We start from the raw sequence: 8,188 nt of genomic DNA on the forward strand, positions 1-8,188 counted from the left end.
CCTTGAGGGCTTGTGGTGGCCGGCCCCCTCCCCTATGCCCCTCATTATATAGGTGGAAGCCCCAAGTGTTGGACTACAAGTCTTCGAATAAGACCCCAACCCAAAATTTCCATGTAGTAGGGAAACCTACCCAAGGTGGGACTCCCACCCAAGTGGGATTCCCACCTTCCCATGAGGGGGAGGTGGCCGGCCACCTTAGGTGGAGTCCACCTGGGACTCCACCCCTAGGGTTGGCCGGCCATGGGTGGTGGAGTCCCTTCGGGACTCCGCCGTCCAAAGTGATTTCTTCCGGACTTTTCTAGAACCTTCTAGAACCTTCCATAAATGCACCGGATCATTTCCAAACTTGGAATATGACTTCCTATATATGAATCTTATCCTCCGGACCATTCCGGAACTCCTCGTGATGTCCGGGATCACATCCGGGACTTCGAACAATACTTCGAACTCCATTCCATATTCAAGTTCTACCATTTCAACATCAAACCTTAAGTGTGTCACCCTACGGTTCGCGAACTATGTGGACATGGTTGAGTACTCTCTCCGACCAATAACCAATAGCGGGATCTGGAGATCCATAATGGCTCCCACATATTCAACGATGACTTTAGTGATCGAATGAACCATTCACATACGATACCAATTCCCTTTGTCACGCGATATTTTACTTGTCCGAGGTTTGATCATCGGTATCACTCTATACCTTGTTCAACCTCGTCTCCTGACAAGTACTCTTTACTCGTACCGTGGTATGTGGTCTCTTATGAACTTATTCATATGCTTGCAAGACATTAGACGACATTCCCCCGAGAGGGCCCAGAGTATATCTATCCGTCATCGGGATGGACAAATCCCACTGTTGATCCATATGCCTCAACTCATACTTTCCGGATACTTAATCCCACCTTTATAATCACCCATTTACGCAGTGGCGTTTGATGTAATCAAAGTACCTTTCCGGTATAAGTGATTTACATGATCTCATGGTCATAAGGACTAGGTAACTATGTATCGAAAGCTTATAGCAAATAACTTAATGACGTGATCTTATGCTACGCTTAATTGGGTGTGTCCATTACATCATTCATATAATGATATAACCTTGTTATTAATAACATCCAATGTTCATGATTATGAAACTAATCATCCATAATCAACAAGCTAGTTAAGAGGCATACTAGGGACTCTTTGTTGTTTACATATCACACATGTATCAATGTTTCGGTTAATACAATTATAGCATGGTATATAAACATTTATCATAAACATAAAGATATATAAAAACCACTTTTATTATTGCCTCTTGGGCATATCTCCAACAGTCTCCCACTTGCACTAGAGTCAATAATCAAGTTTACATTTGTAAAGATATAACACCTTGGCCTTCCGGTGCTTTATCATGTTTTGCTCACGGGAGAGGTTTTAGTCAACGGATCTGACATGCTCAGAAACGTATGTATTTTGTAATTCATTTGTGTCTCAACGCATCACTCATTTCCAAATGAGTCGGCATTAAATATGTTTGGTCTTCTGGTGGAACCTTAATTCCGCGGTCTGAAATATGTCACTAATATTGTCACACACAATATAGCTTCAAAGTTCTGACTCTGTCGGAACTACACACCAAGTTCTCAAAGAACCTCTTGACTTTAACATCCTTTGTCATTGTCAAAACAATGACATATTTTGCCTTCTTTTGTAGAATCCGTCACAATATTTAGAACTCTTCTAAATCTAGCATAGACAACTTCTAGCTCATTGTGCTACCTTTTAAACAACACTTAGTCTAATTTGAGATTGAAACTTTATTTTCATATGTGACAAAACAAATATCGGTGCAACACCTTACAGCGATTTGTTTGTCATTTCTCCATACAAAACTATATTTATATATATCCTTGGTTCTTCTTAAGTACTCAAGAATATTCTTACTGTTTTTCAATGATCATCACATGAATCATTCTGGTACATGCTCATAACATTTTTAAGAGCACATGACATCTGATTGTGTACATATTATTTGTGATCTATAATCACTCATGTGTTTTTACTCATTGAGTGTAAGATACACTCAAGTCTTGTTAAAACTTCACATGATAAGAACATTTTCTTAATATTTCTATATTGAACTACTTCAATATCCATTTTATGTACTTTGACTTAAACTTATAATGTATTTCAATCTATCTTCATAGATCTTGACACTAAATTTGTTTCAGTCCATATCCTTTCATTGAAATTAATTCTCAATGAAACATTTTTAATCAAGTATATAATTACATCATTTATAACCAACTATATGTCATCTACATAAAGTATTATAAATATGTCTCAGCGCTCCCACTTAATTTCTTGCAAATGCAAGCCTCTTCATCGTTTCTGATGAAATCAAAAACTCTTTGACTATTTCATCTGGTGAAGATTCCAACTCCACGATACTTACTTCATCCAATTGAAGTTTGTATACTTATTTAGTATTCCACGGACTAGCAAAACAATTGATTGTATCTTGTATACACCTTTAATACACACGTCTGATAAGTAATGTATTTTGCCATCCTACTAGCATATCTCATAAAAGAAATATGTAGTGATTACTAGAATAATCCACATAGACTATAAGCATTGCTACGGAAGATCTAATCTTATCGTAGTAAACTCTTTGAACTTTGTCGTAAACAACTTTTCGACAAGTCGAGCTTCTTGAAGGATATTTCATCCAAGTCCATCAATTTTATAGATCCATTTACTTTCAAAAAGTATTCATCTATCTTGGATTTCATGGCGTATAGCCATTTTAACGGAGTCAGGGCCCATCATAACTTTTTTGTTTGTAGTTGATTTATCATTGTTAAAAATCAATCCTTTGTCCACAAATCATTTATTTGATGACAAAGTAAACCATACCTACACGATTCAATATGTACTTCGATCTCCATGGCTAAAACACTTTGTAGTCATGGGAGCCATGATCGTCGTGGCCGCTTCCGGAACCAATTCCGATGCTGCGCTACTTTGATCATTATGCTCAGGTTCATAAACCTTATCAAATTCTATTGTCCTCCCACTCTAATACTTCGCTAGAAACAATTTGTTGGAAATAAATAAGAAACATCGACAAACACTTTTGTCTTTGTATCCATAGTGGAAAGAATTCCCAATTAATACTTTGGGATAACCAACAAAGAAATTCATCCGATTTTGGTTGTAAACTCTTAGACCAAAATTTAAAGAAAGGACTATTAGGGTTTATACCCATGCCATAACTTGTATGGTGTCATTTCAACGGATCATGATGTAACATCCCTGTTTTGCTAAACCTAGATTAGGGCTTGTTTGTGCATCATGAGCATCATGATTATTTTTCCTAAGAAAATTGCATAAGAAAACAATTGTGAAAATCCTAATGTGTGCAAATCTTTAGGTACTTTGATTCTCTCAAATTGTTAAGATATTCAAAATCAAAGTTGTGTGAACCTTCTAAAATACTTCAGGAACATCCTCGGGTATTTTTTTTGGTGATTTTAGAAAGAGGTTTGATTCACCAAATGTTCCAAATTTAGGGCAGCTTTAAAATTTCCTAGAAAACCCCAAAGGTTAGGGGGCCTTTTGCAAGTTTGCCCCTTGTCTTCTACCTTCATCCACGCACACACCTGCGTGTCCCTGCCGATGTCGTCCGTCCAGGAAGCGATTCGAGCCGCCGCTCGCCGTCATCTGGAGAGGGGATAAGCACCACAGCGCCCTCGTTATCTCTCCCCTCGTCCTCATCCTTCCGGTCTCTCTCTCTCCCGCAAAATCCCCAGGGCGACCAAACCCTAGCCCCCACAGTCACCGTCCATCGCCGCCATTCTGAGCCTCCCCGAGCCCGGCCGAGCATCCCTGGAGATCCGACTCGCCGCCCTGACCTTCCTAGCCGAAGGAATCGAGCCCCCGTGCCCGAAATCGACGCGGCCGTCCTCGTCTTCCCCAACTCTGGTGACCGTCGTCGCCGTCGATTCCGGCCGCCCCGGGCCTCCCCGTCGCCACCTGCGTGCTCCTGGTGAGCTTCTGGTTCTCCTAGAACTCGCCCCTTCCTTCCTCTCGCTCTGGTTTGTCGTCCCGTCGGGGACCACCGTGCGCCACCGTCAGACATCGTCGCGGGCGTTGCTCCGGCGACCAAATGCCAGCAGCGCCGTCACCAAGCTTCTCCACGCGGTCGTTCGCGTCGAACGCGTCCTCTAGTGCTGCCCCGCGCGGCCTGCTCCGCTGGCTCCGCTGTGTTCGTGCACGTCCAGGGAGCTAAATCCTATATAGTGTTTCAGTTTGAAACTACCTAGAGAAAGATAGCAGCGGCCCTTTCAGTTTTGATAAAATAACTCCGTCCAAATGGCTGGATGTAGCTTCTACTGGTTTGATCTCCATGTTTAATCATACATATACGTCTAGGTACTGGAGTTGTATTGTATCTCCTATTCCTGCGAGGACAGAACCAATCTGAACCGGTACAATACGTTCAACATATGCCCACTGAAAATCCTTCTCCGGTTGTGCATATAGCTGTCAGCCTGAAGTATTTCTTTTCGAAATTCAACAATCAGTTGGAAGATGATGCTAGTGCTCGCAGTACTAGCTGTAGTTCAGTAGTTACGTGCCAATGTTCAGGTTTTATTCGGAGTAGAGGTACAGCCAAGGAAGCCATCACCTTACTCCAAATGTTTAAACTAGTTTTTGTATCCATGTTTTCAGTTCGAAACCTGTAGTGTTTAACATCTAAAATCAGTGCTTCCTAACAAAGTCAGACCTTTCCAGGGAGTTCAAAAGTCTAATTTCGTTTTCTGGTTTTCCGTTTTCAGAAAATACCGGATCTTATAAAATTCATAACTAATCCATTTTTAACTCAGAAAAATGTGTATAATATATCAAAATTTTCAGAAAAATGAGATCTACAATTTGGTTACAAAATCATGCATTGTTAAACAACTTTGAACCCTAGTTGTTTTAGAAGAACTTAATCAACCCCTCTGAGGCTCCGGAACTAGTAACCCTAGTCCCGTCGAACCTCAGTTAAATTGATGATGTCTTAGGTTATTTCAGTACCTAATTAACATGTCATGTCATCATCTTTGTATGCGCATTGCATCGATGCCATGTGTTGATTGTTTCTTTACCTTTCCGGTGTTTGCTTCTTCGCGATCGATAGAGCAAGTGCCGAGACGATGAAGATCGACAGCACCGAAGGTCAATGTCTGTCCACCGACGAACAAGTCAAGCATGGGATCTCCGAAGATCCATATTGGTTTGTCAGGGACAAAGGCAAGCCCTAGCCTGGTTCATATTATGATTTCGAAACGCTTTTACTTCTGGTTCCTACATATTGCATTCGTTTCCAATATGTTTTATTGGCAGGTATAGTTATCCTATGTGTGTTGCATTTACCATCCTTGTAGCCTAAATACTATGATCCACTGCTCCCAGCAAGACTAGGTTTGAGCTTGTGTGCATCGCTAGAGCCGTTATATCGATTATGCTTAGCCATGCTTAGTTGACGAATTCTGATCCATCCGGTTGATGAATCAGAGCTGCAAATAAACCTAGTATGGCAGGATGACGTGGTAAGATCAGTGATGATGTTAATAAACATGCTAAAGGCTTGGATGGGCCGCCACATGGGGATGTGGTGATTTGACCTGCTCGCCGATACTAGGACCTGAGTTCTTGCCTCTGGAATCAAGACTGAGCGTACAGCCACACGGGGCCCATGGGAACCCCTTGGCCCGAACTTACCTAGCTTACCCATGAGTCAATTAGTTTGCGAGTTCCATTTGCCATACGCATGGGGGAAAGGTGGAAAAGGTTTTCAAAGTGCATCATACAGGGCGTGGCCGGGGTGAAGGATGCTGGAGGCATTGAACTGGATCCCCTGCGCACAATGACCGGGACCGCCTCGGAGAATGGCTACCTACGATGACGGAGCTCCCCAGTTAGTTTGACTCATGGGATAGGCGAAGTATGGGAAAGGTTTTGGTCGACCACCCTCTGCCGGCACGCCAAGGAAGCGTGTACATGACGGCGCTAAGAGTCGGTCGGCGCGTGTGGGTAAAGTTGTACACCCCTGCAGGGTAAATCTTTTCGAAAAGCCGTGTCCACGGTTAAGGACGACTTGGGAAAGGACATGATGATCATAGACAACATGAACCTAATCGTAAAACTTGAAATCAATGTGTGATAAGGATCCCTCCTCAGGGTATCGAGGGGGTGCTCCTAGTTGATAGGTTCAGCATATGATGAAGATTCGGTGGATTCAATATGATGATCAGTAGAGCTAGAGATATCGCTCTCTTATCCCCTTTTAAAATGATCTGAATAGACGAGCTTCTGCTCCCTCTTCTTTACAAAGGAAAACTGGCTTTCCGCAAAATAAGCTCCACATAAAGCCTCGCATACCAGCTTTGCTAAAAGGTTGTACTAAGTCTTGCTGAGTCCCTGTACTCAGCTTTGCATGCTTTGTTTCAGACGAAGACTCTCCAACAGATGAAGGTTTCTAGGTCGACATCGACGAGTAGCTTGGGATTCCCAGGTGGCAGCCTGGAATCTATGGGCTGGGACGTCGCCGTTATGCTCCTGGCCTCTTAGGCCTTTTGCTATCTTGCTATTTAGAATAGCATAACTTCGCTTCCGTTGATTGATGAAATGTCAGGTCAGTGACCTCTGCTTGTAATACTTTGGTTTTTCGCTCAGTTATGAGCTTGTATTACTCTTTGAGTCGTAGAGTCACTGTTATGTTACCGATTCTCACCCTGTAGGCCCTAGAGATCTAGGTTAGACTTATGCCAGATGGAGATCTGGGTTTGTCTAGTCTACGACCCCCGGGGTCCCCACACATGATGATGCTCTATTTAGTGTAAAAGCGGTAGTCTCTAAAGCATAATCCACAAAAATATAATGGCATCAATATTTTATTTCATTATTGACCCAACAAGGTTTGGATACATCTCTCGGATACTCCATCATCACTATGATACTCCAAGAAACGTGAGTTGTAGAACAATTTCATAACTCTCTTAGATGTTCGCTAAAACTAGTAATTCAAATATTTCCACTATGATCGAATCATAGATATTTGACTTTTCTATTACGATGATTTCCACTTCATGCTGAAATTTATTTGAATCCATTCAAATGTTTCAAACTTCTTACTTATCGAATATATCCACATATATATACTCAATTGATTGTTGGAAGTTTTTATGAGGTAGAAGAATCTCCCGCACACAACTATGCCCAGTGAACTACATACATAATTTATGCATGTTTCCATTAAGTTAGTTGCCCGTTCAACTCTTGGCCTATGAACGGTATTTCAGTCATTCTCTTTTAGAAAAGATTTGCAAGCGCCAAACGATTCAAAAATCAAATGACTCCAAAAATTCATTTGCATGGAGTTCCTTCATGCGTTCCTCTCTAACATGACCTAAATGGCGGTTCCAAAAATAAGTGGAATTCAAATCATTTGTCTTATGGCATTTTAGCGTCAGTGTTATGTATGTGTGTTTTCACCATTAAGATTTATAATAACTTATCCATCGTACATGGAGTAATGTCATAACTTGAACAACTCATTGTTTTCATTTGACCAGAGAAAAATAACAATTATTAAGTTCTTTATTATAAATTCTAAGGGCTAGGTTGAATGCCAACGACAAACATAATAACACCTTATTATGTTCCATACGTGCATTATTACCATATTCCTTATCAGTCACTTAGGCCATCATATTCTTGTATTGTGTTGTATTGTATGACATCTCATACCAACCAATCTGGTACAAATACCCAAGAATTTTTATTATGTGACCAAACTAGGAATACATTCATAACATGTATATCATTTATATACACCTGAGCTAGACTTTCTAGTCTTTTTCTTTCTTTCTGCCAAAATATCTTTTGTAGTTTCTCTTTTAGCTTTCCTCATTCTCAGAAAACACTCTACCTTCAATAACTTCTAGGTTTGTTGGTCAAATACCAATAACCTTGAGGTTCTTACTTTGAAGTTGATCATCATATGACAAGTGTTTCAGATTTCACTATTAGTAACTTTGTAATATGATGAATAATTTCACTCATAATTTTATCCATCATATCATGATGACTTTCTGAGACCATGTCTGTACATGCTAGGCTTGTAAAGTTTAACCTCAGTATTCGC

General features: G+C 40.9%; 1 long non-coding RNA gene across 1 annotated transcript; it reads left to right on the forward strand.

The window, feature by feature from the left end:
* Window positions 1–3,619: 3,619 nt before the first annotated feature.
* On the forward strand, window positions 3,620–6,943 carry LOC139830480 (uncharacterized). The gene is made up of 3 exons (XR_011742600.1): window positions 3,620–4,039; window positions 5,180–5,292; window positions 6,493–6,943. It is a non-coding gene; the product is annotated as an uncharacterized lncRNA (long non-coding RNA).
* Window positions 6,944–8,188: the final 1,245 nt, after the last annotated feature.

Source organism: Lolium perenne, chromosome 4, assembly GCF_019359855.2.
Source record: "Lolium perenne isolate Kyuss_39 chromosome 4, Kyuss_2.0, whole genome shotgun sequence".
NCBI classification, from domain to species: domain Eukaryota; kingdom Viridiplantae; phylum Streptophyta; class Magnoliopsida; order Poales; family Poaceae; genus Lolium; species Lolium perenne.